The following is a 19,012-nucleotide window of genomic DNA, read 5'->3' as shown; positions in this document are numbered from 1 at the left end:
AAGCTGGAGTGCTGCCTTGCCTTTCCTTTCTTGTGTGTGTCCTGTCTCTTTGGAGCAAAAGTATTTCTGGTGTAATGATGACACCAAATGAAAGTAAACAGGGCTGATGGGCAACTTGCAAAGAGTTTAGCTCAGCTAAGCATTCCGATGTTATTTCTTATTAATTATTGAGAGCCGCTGTGTGCTGGAAATCATGGAATACACGGAGGATGACATGAACTAGAGAACACTCTGTGTAACTGAGTCACTCTATTGCTCTCCCACCAAATGCAGTTTACTGAGGAAGGGCAAGAAGGGGAAACAGTTTTATAGTTGCAATGCCTGTGGGTCAGGCACATGTAGACACAGTGACTTTCTGGAGCATCCAGAGCACACGCTTAGGATGAATTCTTACATGACAAAGCCTGTGCTGTCTTGCCCTTGCTAACACCTAGCTGTCAGGTGGCATGAAGAAGCACAGGCTCACCCTGGCCTCTTTTTTGCCTGGTCCTCCTGGTGCTGGTAGTGATAGTGTCAATTTGCTTAAGGAAAAAGTTCTTCTGGATTCTATTTTTCAGTCTATTTCAGGACGTAGCCCTGACTGATTGAGAAATTAATTCAGGACTGGGCCATGCCATCCTCTCAAGCTGAATGGGATTCAAGCTGATGACTTAAAAGGGAAAAAAACATATAGGTTATTGGCAGTGTCATTCAGCTTCAAGCTCTCTATGCACCTCTGAGAATGAGACTTCTAAATTTTTCTCGTTGGAAAAGCAGTGGATAAAGTTGTTAATTGCCTCATGGTACAGTCAAAAGATCTTTTCACAAGACTGTTTAATCTGGACTAAAAATTGCTGTAGGCCAGAATCAGGGCAGATAGAACCGCTATAGCTAAAGTCATACAGCAAGAGCGTATGATGTGAATCACACATATGAGCAGCAAGTGAATGTACTCTGAATAAGTAGCATTTGAAAGGAGGTTTTAAAGACTGGGAATGGGACACAGTTTTTAAAACAGGAGGTGTCATTGTGCCCTTTCAGATGCCCTCCATCTCCTACCTGCTAGCTGTTTCTCCAGAAGGTTGTGGATTTGCTGTCTGATGCTGTGTGCGTCAGCCCCATGTGGTTGTCTCGCATACTTAAGGGCATCTAGACTGGCATTTCATGCCTGTGTTGAGGCAGCTGAAAACCCTCTGAATGACTATTCCAGAAGGTGTTTGGCTGGAGCTGTGGGGCCTGATCCAGCTTTTTGCTCTGTATTAGTAAGTCCCATTAACATTTGGTTGTTCTGCATCACTGATCAGACTGAAAATGAAGTAAAAGCAGCCTTTATCACAGGGTATTGTGCATTTATGTCTGCCCCAAAGTGGGGCAGAGGGAGAAGCAGTAACTTCTAACTGAGGTTTGAAAAGTGACTCACTGCCACGTTAGGAGCAGATGTTTTTAATCTCTGCTTGAACCACACATTAGAATTGCTGACCAAGTCAAATGATAAGATCATTTATTTTGCTAAATTAGGTTTCAGAAAGATCCTAAAAGTGAATACTTCAGATCATATGAAACTGAACATAGTATTTTTGGTCATTAGAAACTTTTTAAGATAGTTACTAATCAGTGGCTACTTAAGACAGTTGTTAACATTACCATAAATGCTTCATAGTTCTTGGACTTGAATTTGAATACTGAAAGGTATATGTGCCACATGTATATGATCTCATTCTCTCTTTTTCTTTTCCTAACAAGATAATAAATTCAGTTCTTCAACAACTGTTCTGATTTTTTTTCTTCCCAAAATGTTCAGGTTCCTGTCTGTGAATAATAAGTGCTTTTTAAAGCAGTTGTGTGTGCCGTGGAGGGCAATACATTTGTGTTTGGAGAATCCAAAGTTTAAAAATAATTAGATTGGGAGAGGGATTTTGTCTTATTTGTGTGTCCATAAAGTGCTGTTATTCTATTCTGTACAGGGACGTATGTCATTCTAGCATCCAAGTTCCTTCTGGCACTGCGGTAAGCAGTGTGCTTAGTGTTTTGCAGTACCTGAATTCCCCTAGACCAAAATCCGAGCCAGACATTGCATTTCCTTTGTTTTCCCAGCTACACTAGGGAGCAGTGAGCACACTTTGTATTGGATACTACCATGTGACCTTGGAAACACTGGAGTTTTAACACCTTCTTTACATTGGCTTTGCAATACTGTATGCTTCCTTGGAGCTCTGACAATCCCAGGTTTGCAAATGATTTGGAGATTTTAATGCACTTTAGCTTTCCCTGGGACAAAATAATGATATCTTGGGGTGTTTTAAGGACTGCAACTTCCAGCTAGATGAATTCATCTGATAATAACTATGTGTCTAGAGTTTAGTGATGCAAAATTTGCAGGTTTATGTACAGAACTAATTTTGCTGAGGAAGCAATGCATAATGAGCTCTGAGAGCTGCCAGCTAGTGTCTGCAGCTTTAATTTGTGCAGCTAAAATGTGAATTCCTCCCTGTAAGCTGTGAGCAGCTCCGTGGGAATCTTCTTAATATGTGTAAAGTAGGGTGTTCATAGCAATAGCAAATGCACTGATACCACAGTGCAAACACTTTGAAGCAGGAGAACAATGTTTTTCACACTGTTTTATTTGTTTCAACTAAGTCATGTGCAGCATCAAAAATGATAACTAAGACTAACTTTGAATTCTTGAAAAGTCTCTGTACTGTGTTATACTGCAGCAGTGGGATGATGAATCAGTGTGAAAGTGAAGAAAATATGGCTTTGCGCATTATGTTTTGTTGTGCTTTGTGTAAGGTAGACCTTTGAGACTTGTCATGGGTTATAGACTATTTGGGGAGAACAAGGAGGTTCTGCAATGACTGCTTGCACCAATAAGTCATCATACTGATGTTCTTGTCAGGGCACATTGCCAGGGCAGGAGGGCACTTCAGAGACTGCTAATAGGTTACCATGCTTGGGTAGTAAATTATCCAGTTTTACTGGGCCTTCCTGTGAAAAAGCTTCAGTGAAGCAGCTCTTGTGTTTTTACTGTGGTTCACGGGCCAGCCAGCTGCAGCATGATGTACCTGCTGGTGGGACGCCAGCTGCCTCTCCTGTGTCAGTGCTCACGGGGTGCTGCACATCCTGGGGAAAGCTGTAAGTCAGAACTGCTGAGACTCAAACATGACACTTCCCAAAAATGCTTCATGGCAAATTTAAATTTGGTATCAAACATCGAGGTTCATTTGTAATCTTTCTTTTCCAGTTAAGCTTTGGGCAATGATGACTCTTCAAAGCTTTTAGTTGCTGAGGTTGTACAAAAGCCTAGCCTTTCAATAACTGCCATGTTATCTCCTGGCACTTATGGACTCTGCACTTTCTTTGTTTTGTTTATTGCTTTTCTGTTTTCTCACAGATTTTGGTAGGCATGTGCTATACTGGCTGAATCATTTTTATGTATGTGATGTGTCTTCTATGATATCCTAGTTCTTGAAAAACATCCTGGTAAACTTTCAGCAGTTTTGCTTCAGGTGTTCTTGCACTGTGAGCAGCCTTAGATGCTTTTCAATATTCTTAGTTTCTTATTCCACTCACCTGCAGGACATGATTGCCTTCTGGCATCCTGATCAGTCTTTGAGCAGAAACAGAAGAAAAGAGAACGCAGTGTAACATCCAGGCTTTCTACTCTTTCTGCCCATATATTATTCTCTGTTAATAGGCGAAGCAGAGCTCTTAGTTCGTAGGCATGGCATTCCCTCTTTACAACAGGTCCTTTTGTCATATGGATCACCTTCATTTTTCACCATTCTCTGAATATAAACTATGAAAATTGTCCCTTTTATTCCTTCCTACCCTGTGAATCTCAATTATAAATTGTGGGAGGGTCACGATCAAAAAGTACAGAATACAAGATGTTGTGTTATAAAGGTTTTTCTGACACCCTTTTGGGATGACCTACATCAGTCACTGGTCATGTAATGCTTTAGAAAATTAGAAGGAATTGATTTATAAATTAAACTAATGGAAAAAATTATCACGAATTTTAATAGAAGTATAATATTAACAGGAATGGAACTCATTAGATTTTGAAATATGAGGCAGCCTCTCCATCCACTAGACTCCACAGCTGTGATTATAACTGGTGGAGATTCAGGGATATTAAAATGGTTGCATGAAGGCTTTCTGCCTGGCCCATGAATAGTCTAAGTGTAAGGGGAAAGGAAGGAGACAGTTGCAGGAGAATAACAAAGAAAATCAAGAGTGAGGGCAAAAAATATTGAGCTTATACGGTGACTGTTCTCTAGTTCATGGTAAGTTACAATGTTCACCATCTGCATTACCTGGGGATTTGTTTCCTCCAAGTGAGAAAGCTGGAAGAATTTTCCTTGCCTCTTGCATCCTTGCTAGCGTGTGTTCCTCAGTTAGAAGTATTATTCTGCTCTGAGCATGCTTTTTCTCTCTCATGAGGAGCAGCCTCCGCGCAGTTGGGGCTCCCCTCTGACTACAAAGGCTTCTCACCGCTGAGAGCGGACAGAGAGCAACACCTTTTTCTGTTTGACTTGCTTCAGGCTGAACCACAGCTCTGAACTTTGTACCTCTTGATTTCTCTTGGTCTTTTTCCTCCCAGGCAATGCTAAAGTGTCCTATGAACACCTGATTGCAAGTTTTGAAAAATATTCTCCTAGGTAGAAAGCATTCCTCTGTAGACTGATGCTATCTGACACATGCAACTGAAATGTATGTGCATGTGTTATCTGTCTGCGCATCTAGCTACTAGTAATTTGCTTGGTCTTTGGAAAATTAGAGCTCATCTACGTTTGTCCAGTTTCTTCAACTTGATATCTAAGGTTCGGTTCTTTTCTGCTCATGCATTTCTTGTATGTCTGGTTAATACTTAGTTCTGGTTCACTTAATATGCATTTATACACCTTACTTTTCAATTGAACTTTTACCCGTCACGGACTGAGAGGCAAGTTATATTGCCAGGTCTCAGTTAATTACCAGTGCCATTATTTTTTTATTTGTAGTGCCTGAGCAAGCAGGAGAACAACAGGTTAAGTCACATTTGCAAAGAGATCATGACTCAATTAGTACTTATGAGTAAAAAAGAAAAAAAAAAGAATAATTAAAGGTATGGCAATAACAGCATTATATGTGTGCCTTAGTGCTAAGGAACCTGCTCAAAATAGAAGACAAATAAAAACCCAAAGGATTAGAAAGGATGTGTGTAAAGCCTGAATGCAACAGGGAATTTGTGTGTGACACTCTTCTCAGAGAGGATTTCGAGGAGCTTGTTAGAGCAGGGCACAAAACCTTGGCTCTGGTTTTGCAAAAACAGTGGCTTGGTTTTGGAGGGTTTGCTGAGTGGCTAGTTTCATTTTGGTTGTGAAAGCAAAAATAAAAAGCACCAGGCATTCCAGATCATCCCTGTCCGCTACAATTGCAAAAGCCCAAAAGTGTTAAAGCTTTGCTTGTAAGCTTTGCTGTGTCTTACTAGGAAAACTGTTTTCCCTTTTAGGTTCAGCTATGCTTCTTCCCCCAGCAATTTATAGTTATGCTAATTCCCATTGTTTTTAACTGCTTGACTCGGAAAGTGCTGAAGTGCAAACCCAATAACTGAATGGCTCACTGTACAGGATTGGAAGGGCTGCCTGTAATTTTGTTCTGCTTACAACTTGGTGGTGCTGATAGTCCGGACTCAGATGTAAAACTAACTATGGGCAAAGAGGTGCAGGTCCCCTTGAAGTAAAACAGCTACAGCAGTTGTAACCAGTTGAAGAGCTAGCTTTTTGGGTTTTATGTCCTTCACTAAAAACTAACTAACTTGAGGGACATCACATGTGTGCTATTTGTTAGCTGGGTGAAATCTTTCTGAAATGCCAGTTAAAGGATTTTTAAAGGAATTCTGGAGAAGAAATTGTTGTACATGGTATCAGGGATATGCCGTAAAAGGTTCTGTAGCTTTTAAAATATAAGGTCCAAATGTGTGCCCTTAAAATGAGTGTGCTGATTTCAGTGAGAGCAGGGGCTATCACCATGTCACCGGATTCAACCAGTGCCTGGAGCTGCAGAGAAGGAGCCACAGATTCCCCAAGGATCACCCAAAAGCACTAAATACGTAGGACCACAGTGTAAACAGCAACAAAGATATAACCCAAAAAGGTGTTAACCTCCTTTTCCACTAAAGGTGCTGCTCTGGCTTGTCATCCATCTCCAGACTGAGAGGAAACAGCTGTGGCCTGCTCCTTCTCACACTACATATTTGTCTTCCACGTTTGTCAGCTTGCTCACTCACTGGGGTAGCCTGTCTCTCTGCACAATATACAACCACTTGCCTTTCCTACAGGCTGCTGGCTGGGAAGGTAAGATGTTCTGCATGAAGAGAATCCAGTCACTCTTGAACCTGGGTGCTCACTTCTTTGTGGCACTGTTTTACCCTTCCTTCTCAGTTTTTCAAAAACTTCTGTAAAGCCCCTGTGATGTGAGTGTGAGTAATCATACTGGCAGCAATACATGGTTGGCTAGGGAAGCTGAGCTGCACATCTAGTGCAGTAAAAAATAACACTGACAGCACCCCAGTCTGTGGCAATGACTAGATGGTTTCTTTTAAGCGTGGATACATTACAGTGACTGAGGTGGTTGGTTCCCTGCCCCCCCACCCCCATGTGTATGTGTGTGTCCAGATCATCACAGAGGGTAGATAATGGTGAATGTGAATTTTTTGCTGAGTGACAGATCCATCCAAGGATGAGACCCTAGAGGAAGTTGACTCTGCAGCGGAGAATGGACATTCTGCTGTTGCCATTTGAAAATACAAATGCCAAGATGTTTATACCCAACAATGCCATGTAGTATACGTAGGGAATATGCTCCTCCTACTGGGAGAAGTACAGTTTGGTGTTGTGGTGTTTTGCTGTAGCGAAGCAGGGGTTACTTCTTTGAGAAAAATGAAAATTTTGTGCAGTCAGATTGCAGGTAATTAACGTGAACTTTTTGTATGGGTCAGGACTATCCAGTAACCCACCGGGCTTCTGAAAGCCATGCAATGGAATGCTTATCAATTTTTTTGTTTGTTTGTTTTGAGTGTGTGTGTGTGTTTAAAATTGCATGTGTTTAAAAGTGCATTTAAAATTTTCTGGATCTGGAGAACTGATTAGGAAGCACATTCCTTCACAGAGCCTGCAACCCTTCGGCAGGTGGATTCAGCACAACCTTAACCAGCTGGGGGCTGCAGTGGTTGCACTTAGTGCAGACATTTCATGTGGATCTAAACAGGCCTGAGGGTTTGATTGATTATATTTGCTTTTCTTATAGAAACATTGGCACCAGTCTCTTCCCTTGATGGATAAAGTGGACTAACCATACACAGAAATAGCCATTGCTCAATGTAGGACTTAGAGTCGAAGACAAATTATTTTCTAAAAGGACAGAGCCCTGTCAGTGGGTGCTGAGTGCATTCTTTCCTTTGATCCGTTTTTTCGTGATGAGGATAAAGAGTTTTGCTTACTGTGTGTGGGAAATGGAGCAGAGAGTTAGCTAGCAGGAGTGCTGAAAAGTGCATTTCCTCATTGTCTGTGTCTTTAAATGCACAGCAGGATGCTATTTTGCTTCTTAGCTGGCCTTTGGTAGAGGTAAAGTATTAATATGAAAGAGCAAAGAGGGAATATTAGTGTCCCAGAGTCATGGTGTGCATGATAGAGAGCCCTGTTGGAAAGTTTGCTAGCAGAAATCCAGGTAATGAGGTAGGAGCTGCTGTGTTCTCCTGCTGCTCCAGAAGAGCAGGAGCATCTTGACCTTCAAGTACAGACTGCCAGGTTCTTCACGCTCCTGCGCCCTTGAGCTGCAGGTTAAGAGCCAGAGATTAAGAGCTCCGAGGGACTGAGGAGGTCAGATGGCTTTTGTTACTTGTACTTGGGCTTGTGCTAAGGGTGTGCTCATGACCAGAGCATTAATAGGGCACTGTGAGATGTTTTAATATATTGTTAATTAGTTATCATGCAGGCTAATTGAATTCCTATCTATTAAATCTTCTGTTGATGGACTTTTGAAATCTGTAAAATGTTATAACAGCTATAAATAATTTAAGAAGCCTTATAATTCCTCTATGAACCTATTCTTTAGAGTAAAGCAGGATTGATATTCATGTCCTGTATTTTTAAGTTACACGTATGATGGCAGCATCTTATGTCAGCACATGTAGTGGTTTAACCCCAACCAGCAACTAAGCACCACACAGCCGCTCTCTCACTCTCCCTACAGCAGGATGGGGGAGAGAACAGGAAAAGTGAGAAAACTCATGCGTTATGATAAACACAGTTTAATGGGACAGAAGAGGAAGATGATGATTATTATTATTAAATAAAATATAAATATATTTATACAAATACATACAGTTATTATTTTTATTATTGTTATTATTATTATTGAGTTAGAATATACAGAAAAAGTGATGCACAATGCAGTTTCTCACCACTCACTGACCAACGCCCAGCCAGCTCCCGAGCAGCTTTCCCCCCAGTTCATACACTGAGCATGTGTGCTGGTTTTGGCTGGGATAAAGTTAATTTTCTTCATAGTGTCTAGTATGGGACTATGTTCTGGATTTGTCCTGGAAACAGTGTTGGTAACACAGGGGTGTTTTAGCTATTGCTGAGAAGGGCTTACACAGAGCCAAGACCTTTTCTGCTCCTCACACCACCCAACCAGCGAGGAGGCTGGGGGTGCACAAGGAGTGGGCATGGGACACAGCCAAGACAGCTGTCCCCAACCAACCAAACGGATATTCCATACCATATGATGTCATGCTCAGCATATAAAGCTGGCGGAAGAAGAAGGAAGGGGGGGGGTGTGTGTTTGGAGTGATGGTGTTTGTCTTCCCAAGTACCCATTACACGTGATGGAGCCCTGCCATCCTGTGGATGGCTGAGCACCTGCCTGCCGATGGGAAGTGGTGAATGAATTCCTTGTTTTGCTTTGCTTGTGCATGTGGCCTTAGCTTTATCTATTAAATTGTCTTTATCTCAACTCATGTATTTTCTCACTTTTACTCTTCTTGATTCCCTCCCGTCCCACTGGGAGGGGGAGTGAGCTGTATGGAGCTTAGTTGCTGGCTGGGGTTAAACCATGACAGCGTGATGCGTGATGTCCTATGGTATGGGATATCCCTTTGGGCAATTTGGGTCAGCTGTCCTGGCTGTGTCCTCTTCCAACTTCTTGTGCCTCTACAGCTTTCTTACTGGCAGGGCCTGAGGAACTGAAAGTCCTTGACTCAGTATAAACTCTATTTAGCAACAACTAAAACATCACTGTGTTATCAATATTATTCTCACACTAAATCTAAACCATAACATCATACCAGCTACTATGAAGAAAATTAACTCCATCCCAGCCAAAACCCGGACTGCATGTCTACCATACTGGGCAACTGAATAGAAAGGATCCCACGTGTTTCATAGTGGCTGCTTATTTTCCTTTCCAAGTTTTGGTCCTTGTCTTTGTGCAAATTATCACACTGCCTTTAAAGATGCTCTACAAGGTCTGTTGCAAACCCCTGTATAGCTATTGGAGCTGACTGGAGCACGGCCATTTGCTCAGTCTGGGAAGTACTGTGTTTGGGGCCACTAGACCATGGTGAGAACCAAAGTGTGTGTGCCAAATGCCAGGTGGTCCTTTCAGTGGAAGCTGGTGGGGTTCTCAGTGGCTTCCTAAGAATAACGTAAGCTCTTGGCCAATGTCATTTTGGTTTGATCAAGTTGTGGGTAGCCTCCTTTAACCTGGTGGTACCTGCAGGCATTTCTGGGGTTGTGCTCACTTATGCCTATTTGCGGCACTGAAGAATGGTTCCAGGGACTGTGGAAACCTGGGAGTGAAACATGTTCCCAAACCCTCTTTTTCCCAGTAAAGCTCTCTCTGTCTAAAAGGGCAAGGGCCATCCCATCATTTCCCTGGTTTTGGAGGGACCCTGTGGAGGACTTGCAGACCCTTTTGCCTGACTTGGAAGCTGTGTGGCTGGGTTGGCAGTGTAATTCTGGCAATTTTTGTGGCCTCAGTTTCTGGCACAATTGAGTATTCATGCACTGGTACTTCTCACCTCTAACAGAAGATGTCACCTGCTGAACACTGCAGGTGACTCCATGAGATGTCTTGGCAGGACCCTCAGGAAGCAAGCGCACTGTTGCTGCTCCACTGAAGCCAGGGCTGCAGAGGGTTCTGCGATTGGAGTGCTGGGGAAACTAGTCACCTAGGACTTTTGTTTTTCTTTTTTTTCCCCACCAATTCACCTACAAATGTATCATCCAGTCCCACTGTTGCTGCTGGGAAGAGACTGCCAGGGCATTTAAAAAAAATGACATTTTCAAATGCTTCCCTCCCACTCCTTTACTTTTTATATTAGCCTCTTGGAAACTGGAAATTGAAATCTGTTTCCTCCCTCAGGTTTTCTTTTTCTTTTCTTTTTTTTTTTTTTTCTTTTTTTCTTTTCTCTCTTCTATTGCTTGAGCATTTGTTGGCTGCTTTTCAAAGGCAGCCTGTAAGTTCATGAAATGAAACAAGCAAAGAAATAAGCTATACCATACTAAGGTGGGGAGGATGTTAATAGATTTTGCAGAAAGGCTTTGCAGACTTCAGACACAGGCAGGAAAGCAAGGACACTGTAGGTAATATTAGCATGGACTGCATCCCATAAATACCTCTGTGCCACTCTAGCACAGATGTAGGTTGCCAATAAGGAGCTGGTGCCAGGCAATGAAGTTATAGACCCTATGTAATTCCATGCAAGTCTCAGTGCTGTGTGACGAAGATGTTTATAGCTGCTGGAGTGCCTCCTGTTTGATGCATCTTTCAGGAGGTTATTCACATAGGTCTGTCCTATGTCCTGGAGACTTCACTCACTTGCAGAACAATTAGAAGTCCCAGATGAAATGTGTCTCATTATGGCATATACGACATTACACCTCAGGACATGTTGTCATGAAGGCTGGATGTCAGAACACTGGTCCAACAAACAATGCTTTATTTCTTTCTGTGTCCTGTTAGTGCAGTGGGGTGTGATGTCATGCAGCCATCTGGACGTGATGCTGACTCAGCCTGGGCTTCCTGGCACTGTGCCCCTGAAACCCATTGCCTCTCAGGATGGATCAGCACCACAAAGTGTGTGATGGGCCTGTCCGCCTGTCTTATTTCTGTTTCCATGTGCCTTTCCCTCCTGTCAAGGGATTTACTTTACGTATGAGATACTAAGAAAATCAATCCCTTCTTTTATAATAAAAACCTGACTCCAGGAATCCTGGTCAGTGTTGCTGTCTTTGGGGATTTCTTCACAAAATTCAAGCAATTTGTGTGTTTTCATTAAAAAAACCAGCCCCCTAAAAATGTAGCTCAGCTTTTCAATTATTTAGAGAGGCAAGGTTTTGCGGTATTAGCCTCAAAGTCGCCAGTGTTAGTGGCAAACTGTTGAAAACAAAATGCAATTTTTTTTCTTAAAAGAAAAACATATTAAAATTAAGCAAAGAATGTTTAATAATTTGGGGATAGCTGATTTTTCTTTTCATGAATGCTTGTAACTAATATAACTGTTCACCCCTGCAAAAGTAAGCACAGGGCTACAGCAACATTAACTGGCCTCCATGTCTCCTAATTCCAGTATGATTTACCCTTCAGCTAGATACTTGCTATTAATGACACTAAAAATGTAAAACAATGATTTTTTTTTTTGTTGTTGTTGTTGTGCAACTTTTAGCTGCCTTATTGAACACTTAGCAGAGAAGGGCTGGAAATGTTCAAATTAGCAAGCACGGGTATAAGAAAAGGGGGCCTTTTTTCTCTCGGCCCATGGCTTTGCATGACTCTGTAACCTCCTCATCCGCATCAGAAATTCCAACATGAAGGAGTTGCTGCAGCCGTCGCTTTCTGTTCATCCTCAGATCTTTGTTCAGGCATTTCTAACATGGTCCTTACTTCACTGTCTGTCCCTTTTCCTCTTCAGCTAAAAGGATGTGAAGTAGGATCAATGCTTTCTTATTATTGTTGTCCTGTCCTCATGTTCTGAATGTGCTCTTTGCAGGGATAAACTGAACATCCGCACAGCTGAATAACTCCAGCTTCTCTCCTCTGATTCCCAGCCCTTTTAAATAGTGCTTTCTGTCCAGTGTGCCCCAGATCTCAGGAGCACGCAGCAGCTTCCCTCCTGCTTCCTGCTGGGCTTGGATCAGCACACCCCCAGCCCTGAGACACTACACCCTCCCTTTTTGTGTGAGGTGCACTGCCCCTTAACACGAGCCCACCCGCACGTTCAGCGGTGCAGCCTCATACTTGGCTGACCCACCCATGGGCCTGCACGGAGCAACAGGGGGAGGCTGGCTGCACCTCATGACGGTCTGGGTTACGTGCAACCTCTATGGGTTTTTGGTTCACAATCAGATGGATTTTGACCCCCTCTAATGTTAGTGTTTCTAGATGGAGCCCACTGCTCCCAGCACAAGCCTCGGGATTTAATTACCCTTTGCCAGGGCTATCGTGAATTCACAGTGGTTATTATTCACTGTGAACTCTGTCTTGCCCATGCTCTGTGCAACATGACCCCTTTCTCAGTCATGCTGGAAGCAGCTCAGCACTGTGGGAAATCCTGAGCACAGTTAAAACAAACAAATGAGCCCTGAAGGCAGTAGCTTCCAGCCACAAGACTTCAGTTACAAAGTCAGCTCATCTAAACACCTTAAAAATGTCACCAGAAACACTGCTGCAGTGTGTCAACCCTGGTTGCTTGTTGCAAGGAAAGCAAAGCTTTTGCTGTTTTCAGAGTGGTGTCTGTTGGAGCCATTGTAGGGTCAGAGTGGATTTCATTAGCTACGTGGAGCATCAGGAAAGTCAAAAGGAATGAGAAGAGGCTGGAGGCCGACACGTGCAACGGTGCAGTTGGCTTGCAAGAAGTTGTGTTAGAGCCCAACCATACTGCAGCTCCTGATCCCTCGCCTCATTTCCAGCAAAAAGAGACACTCCAGCTTTTATAACATATTGATTAGCAGGAAAAATAATGTGTGTGGTGAAGCTGTCCATAGCCTTTCTCTGTGAAACTTTCCAGCCAAAACTAGGTCAGGTTTAAAAGCCTAACGTGTGCACCGAAGCACAAAGGCAGTGAGAGAGATGACTTGTTCCCAGTAATGATATTTTAAACAAAAGGAAAGAGCTGGCATTCTGTTTGTTTAATGGCTGCAAGCTGACCGGATATTTCACTACAGCTGTGTTTTGCTTTTAAACACTACCACAGTATTTACTTGCAGAGACAGGGCAATGAGTTGCAGGCAGAGGCTGGCAGGGAGGATGCTACAGCAAAGGTAGCTAAATAGCGTAATTTTCCTTGTTATAATTCTGATACATTGCAGTAGCCATTATCCACACACAAGGTGAGAGATGTTCTGCAGATGTTACAGGCAGAGTAGCTAAGGTGGAGGAGACCATTACCTCTGTTTTGTGGACAGGGATATCAGAGATACTAATAGAATAAATGACTTGCTATGGGTCTGAAAAAACTCTTTGCCACACCTGTGTACAAGACCAGTGTTCTTCCATCTTGTCTTCCATACAAACATCTTTTATTTAAAAGAGAGACTGGCCAACGTTTTTGTTTTTTTTTGCCACATATCAGTTTGAGCAGCAGAGTGGTGGTAACTGTTGCTGACAGCAGGTATATCCACTGGCAGTGGCAGGTCTCATGTCCTTTCTGGGCTGTGTACCCTTGTGAAGCAGCATGTGCTGCACTATGGGGACCCAACCTGGCAATTTCGGTTCCTCTGAGATTTTACTTTTCACTAGAGTCTCTTGCAGTAATGTCTCAGTGAAACCTCTCTTCATCCCTGCCAGAGATGTGCAGTCAGAAGTCAGGATGCCCTCAGGGGTCCCCTGGGCACCTCTGGCCCATGTGAGCACCTGTGTGGCCAGCAGCTGATGGCCTGGGTAGAGAGAAACATTCCTCTAGTGGCCAACTCTACTCCTTAGAAGGGTGTCTATGGTAATATAGGTTTCTTGCTGGGGAATCCTCCTCTGCCTCTGTAGAAAAAGCTTAGACGTTTAATTTTTAGATCTGTTCTACATTTTTCCTGGGAAAATGTGATCTGCTGTATTATTGGTCTCAAATCCTGCTGGGCTGCACCAGGACACTCTGCTGATTGTCTTTAGCAATAGTATTAGCATATCCTACTCTCTAGGGGCTACCAATAATAATCACCATACACACCAGGGATGCTGTGCTGCTTCGGTAATTCATATTTACCGTGTGCTTTGATGGTTTTGGAAAGGAGGTCTGACAAAGAAGGAAAATATTGTGACTGCAGCTGATAATGTGAGAAAAGGGGAATAGATTAGAATCTGGCTTGCTACAGCATTTTGCTCAAGTCTATTCTAGATAGGCTTTAAGGGAACCTGCATCACTACAGTCTCTGAGTGCCTTCCAGTAGTGCGTTAAGAGATCTTACCAACATCTGCTACTTCTGAGTCACCCTTCTTTTCTTCTTCTCCCAGAGCTAGAAGGATATGTGATTTTTTAGAAGAAATGTGCAGCTCTATATCCTATCTAGCATGTGCCTGGGGCCCTAAAATGCTCTAGCAGTCTGCTTAAATAAATACTAAAACTCTTCACATCGTTATGCTACTTTAGAGTGAGTAGCAAAGATTGTTATCCCTGTGGTATGCTAGGTGGAAAGCCACTGCACAGAAAGACTGTGAAAATTCATCATACATATAGCATCAACATCAGAGTCAAAACCAGACTGCAAGTCTTGTAGTGCTTTGGTGTTGCTTGTGTTGTCAGTATCTTATAAAATGGTCAGAGTTCTCACTGCAAGTAATGTTTCTAAAAAGCTAACATCATCTCTAATTTCTACAAATTACACATAATTTCTGTTGTGGTTGTTCACTAACAATTCAGGAAAAAACTTTACGGTAAACTCTGGATGATAAGATTTAATAAGTGCTTTCATACGTTTTTATCCTACTCATCTGTTTTGAGTGGTAAATGCAACATGGACTTTTCATTTCTTTAGTGGTTGGACAGCTGTCTGAATGGTAATTGAGAGTTTCAAATAAGCAGGAATCATGAAATGAAGTTTTCTTGGATTAGTAGCAGAGATAATTTTCTGTTCTGGGACTATATTTCTCTTTTAACCCATAGACATGTTTATATTATCAGTAAAAAATAACTTTGCACCTGATCTATAGCTCAAAGTTCTACTGCCCACCTGCCCCCTATGCCATAGGCATAAGTTATGAAGTCATAAGAGGAAATCTGCTTCGATCAACAGACTGTTGGGACAGGTTACCATTTCTACATTAATTTTCTCTGAAATGTTTGTAAATTTTTTAAACTGTGCTTGCTTTTATTTGTCTGTAAAAAACCCCATGACTATTCCATATCAGATAGGACTGCCTTACTTAACTGAGGCTTGCAAGACACTTTGCAATCATCTCAGGACAAGAGCACAGAGTCTATAGGCAGAACATGCATGTTTTTCCTTACTTGTAGTGGACATCGTAAAAGTAAGACCATGGTCAGTAGGTGGAAGATAGAGGCTGTTGGAAGTATGTACATCAAATATTTAATTTTCTTGTTGAAAATGTGGCTCCAAGCTGAAAGTAAACAGTTTTCTAAATCAGAGAGATGCTCCAAGGTTGAAAGATGTCATATGCAGGCTGGGGAGTGTGTTTTAATGGTAAGTTTCTCTTACCATTAAAAAGACACTGTTTTCTACCTTTTCCATCCATGATACCTGTGATCTTACAGAATATTTGGTTGAGGTCTTTCAAAAAGATATGTCCTTTCCGGACAGGTTGTCTCTCCTTGAATGCTCCAGGAAGCATCCATGTAAAAAGAAAAACAAATAAGCCTAAACAACCCACCCTGTGATAGCACTACTGCTTAGGAGAAGAGCAGCTTTTCTCCTCTGAGCTTGGGAACACTTCTCTAAGTTTGCAGGGATACGTGTTATGCCTCAGGAAGGCAACACGAAGGTATGAAGCTGTAAAAATTCTCCTCTTCTGAACTACATCCCAGGCTATCCAGGGGCAAATACCCCTACACCTGAAGGGAAAAGGAGATTCTTGTGTTTCCTAATTACTCCCTCGTAACTGATTTGAATGATGACCAGGTTAAGGCAATTTGGGGCACTCAGAGACCCACTGGGGATGAGCAGTCGCTCTGATGCTCTGCAATGATCATGGCACTGAACTCTCTTCCCATTGTAAAGGGGAATAAGAGGTGCAGAGAGGTTCTCCTGTACCTTTAAGAGTGGAAGCAAGAAGAGTGAGAGCAAGAGGGAGGACAGGTTCCCTTGGTCATGGGTTATCTTCAGTACTGGTTTCAAAAGGATCTCTCTTTCCCTTCCTTTGTCCTTCCCCCATGGGAGGGGTGTGCTGAAGGACTGGTGTCAGGGAGCCCAAGAACGTTCAGCTGTGCTGGGAGGAACAGAGCACTCCACACTGCTCCAGGTTCTCTGCACTCTCCAAACAGAATCCAAATGACATTTTCCAGATTTTTCTTTTTCTAGACACGGTGGAAAAGGCAAAATCTCCTATTTGGTACCCATTGTGGTACTCTGGTGCTGAGTAGGATCACATTGTACTCTGTCTTACCCAGATTTTCTTGGCAGGTTGACTGCCCAGAAATAATAAGCCTATAAATAGGGTTTCAACTTCCCAAGTCTTATGATGAGTCTGGGAATATTCACCCTTCCCACAAACCAGGAACAAAATCTAAACAAAATCTAACCCCACATTATGACAGATGCTGTCTTTTTTTTTTTTTTTTTTTTTTTTTTTTTTTTGGTGTTATATGGCATGGCAAGCACTTCTGCCTCTAGTATTAAATATTACAGCTCATGCACCTTTGAGAAAAAAATTACAGAATCAGTCAATGTGGGACTGGCCTATAATAAGATGCTAGTTTGAAAATTCATATCACCCAAGAGGACCATTCCTTAATGGTAAGCTTAATTACAAATGAGGTCTGAAAATGGTATTCAGACAGTGTACTGTCTTCTATATCAGCTCTTAAAAAAGTCACATGGTTTTTAAAAGTAATTGTAAAGTGACTCTCTTCCATCTCTTCCACCATATTACCCTAATGTCTCTTGGGAAATGCAGCATTGCACTGCTGCTTCTGCTCAAAGCCAGTGATGCAGGTGGCCTGATTTACCACCTCTAAGGCCAATAGTAAAATATCTTGGGGGGGGGCAGGATCTTTAGAAGGTTGATATAGGAAAGCAAAACTGAAGATCTCTCCCTAAACCTTGGTTTGGCAGTGATACTCCTCAGCCCCTATTGCTTTCCTTGGATCATAGCTCTGACTCCATGTCAGGTTCGCTGCCTATTTTCCTCTGCCTGCTTAGAGAGGATGCACTGATACAGATTATTACTACATTACAGTCCAAAAGAGAGGCAAATCAGTGACCTCTATGCATGAGAACAAATCCCTTGGGTGATACAGCTGTTCTGTAGCTGTGTCTGTCTCAGAGCACTCTAATGGCATATGCATTGCCCTAAGAGAGACAGGGCCCTACTGAGTGAAAGGCAGCTCCTCCTCTTCTGGGTGCCACAGATCTCAGCAGGCATAAATTAGGATGTCTCAGACAGACCCACTCCCTGTTTACGCCAGCTGCATGTGAAGAGAATACATTAAGGCTGATTTCTTGAGCAGGGTGCAATGGGCTGCCTCACATCCTGACAGACAGAAAGAGGGAGAGCAGCAACATATTTAGCTTGCAACAGTATGGATTTCCTCACAGGCCATCCTCTCTTGTTATTGAACCCATCATCTCTCCTGGGGAGCAGCAGCCTCTCCTGGGTTTGGTCTAACTGGTAGTTAAGCTAGCATAAACCAAAGTGATCACATCTGACAGCACCTTAGTAATAAGACCATGGCAGCACAAAGGCAGAAGCAAATTAATCTCCTCAACTGTGATTTTATACAGGTCAGAAATTTTCTTAAGTCTATCAGGCACCATTTGTGCCTCTTTTACGTGCCTCATTTCTCTTGTTCATGGCCGGGACAGGTAAGATGCGGTGCATATGTAGGGCAGACCTCTGGGACCCGCCTGTCCCTCCAGTTTGATGGTTCCTGGGAGCTGTGGTCAGGCAGCAGGCAGTGAAGCAGGTTCTAGTTTGTGCTATATGACAGTTGCACCAAGCAAAACCCAGGCACAGCCTAGTAAATCATATTTCAAGGTGTCCAAATATAACTTTTGGGTCCCCCAAGGATCTGTGTCACTATTGGTCTTGATGAACTATCTAAAAGGGGATTGTAGGCAGCAAATACCATGGTGGCATAAAATGATTAAGAGCAATAAAAGCTGGAGGAGAAATGACAAAATCAAGAGGGACCTAATAAAGCTGGATAAATGTGCAATGCAGCAGCAAATGAGATGCAGTGTTGCAGGAAAATTTATGCCAGAAATAATTATGTTAACTCTTCTTATGCATTCTTGAGTTCTGCATTTTGCTCTGAAGAGATCTGGACGCTTGACAGACAGCTTAAAGAATGCTGCAACTCAGAGCCTAGATGTGCTGACCAGTGCAGTATAAGAGCTGGCAGGTCATGCAATCTACCTAGACAAGAGATGGGTGGTAGGAAGTGAAAAGGAAAATGTCAGAGACTGTAGCGTTTGCCTGTGGTCACTCATAAAACCAAATGTAGAGCAGAGGGCTTAAGAATGTCATGCCCAGGGTCAGACTCCAAACCGCACGGATAAATCCCCAGAGGCCAGGCCGTTAACTGGGAGCGAAGCACCTCCAGAGGGCCATAGCATCATACAGATGGCCAGGACAGGTGGAATGGATCACTCTTTGTCTAGCTCTGTTAGTTAGACAGAGAGCTTAGATGAGTTGCTTAGGCCATATGCTCAATCTTTAAGTGTCTGGAATTAGTAAAATGACTTACACCCTCTGTTATTTTTCCCTCTGTACCATTTATTTTCAGCCACAGCTGAGACCAGGGGACTGTTCCTGGATGGTAAGTTGTTTTGTTTTTTCCTGAGAACTGGCAGCTGTGGAAAAAAATGTCATCAGAGGAACA

At 42.7% G+C, this 19,012-nt stretch overlaps 1 long non-coding RNA gene across 2 annotated transcripts in view; it reads left to right on the top strand.

The window, feature by feature from the left end:
• The window catches only part of LOC129784176 (uncharacterized), a 52,865-nt gene that overhangs the window by 30,266 nt on the left and 3,587 nt on the right, over positions 1-19,012 (top strand). For both annotated transcript variants that reach the window (XR_008746621.1, XR_008746622.1), the window contains one exon: positions 18,917-18,949. This is a non-coding gene — a long non-coding RNA (uncharacterized LOC129784176). The remainder of the gene's footprint in view (positions 1-18,916; positions 18,950-19,012) is intronic.

Source organism: Falco peregrinus, chromosome 3 (assembly GCF_023634155.1).
Source record: "Falco peregrinus isolate bFalPer1 chromosome 3, bFalPer1.pri, whole genome shotgun sequence".
Taxonomy (NCBI): domain Eukaryota; kingdom Metazoa; phylum Chordata; class Aves; order Falconiformes; family Falconidae; genus Falco; species Falco peregrinus.
Note: the sequence above shows the minus strand (reverse complement) of the source record. Positions and strands in the feature narration are given on the sequence as shown.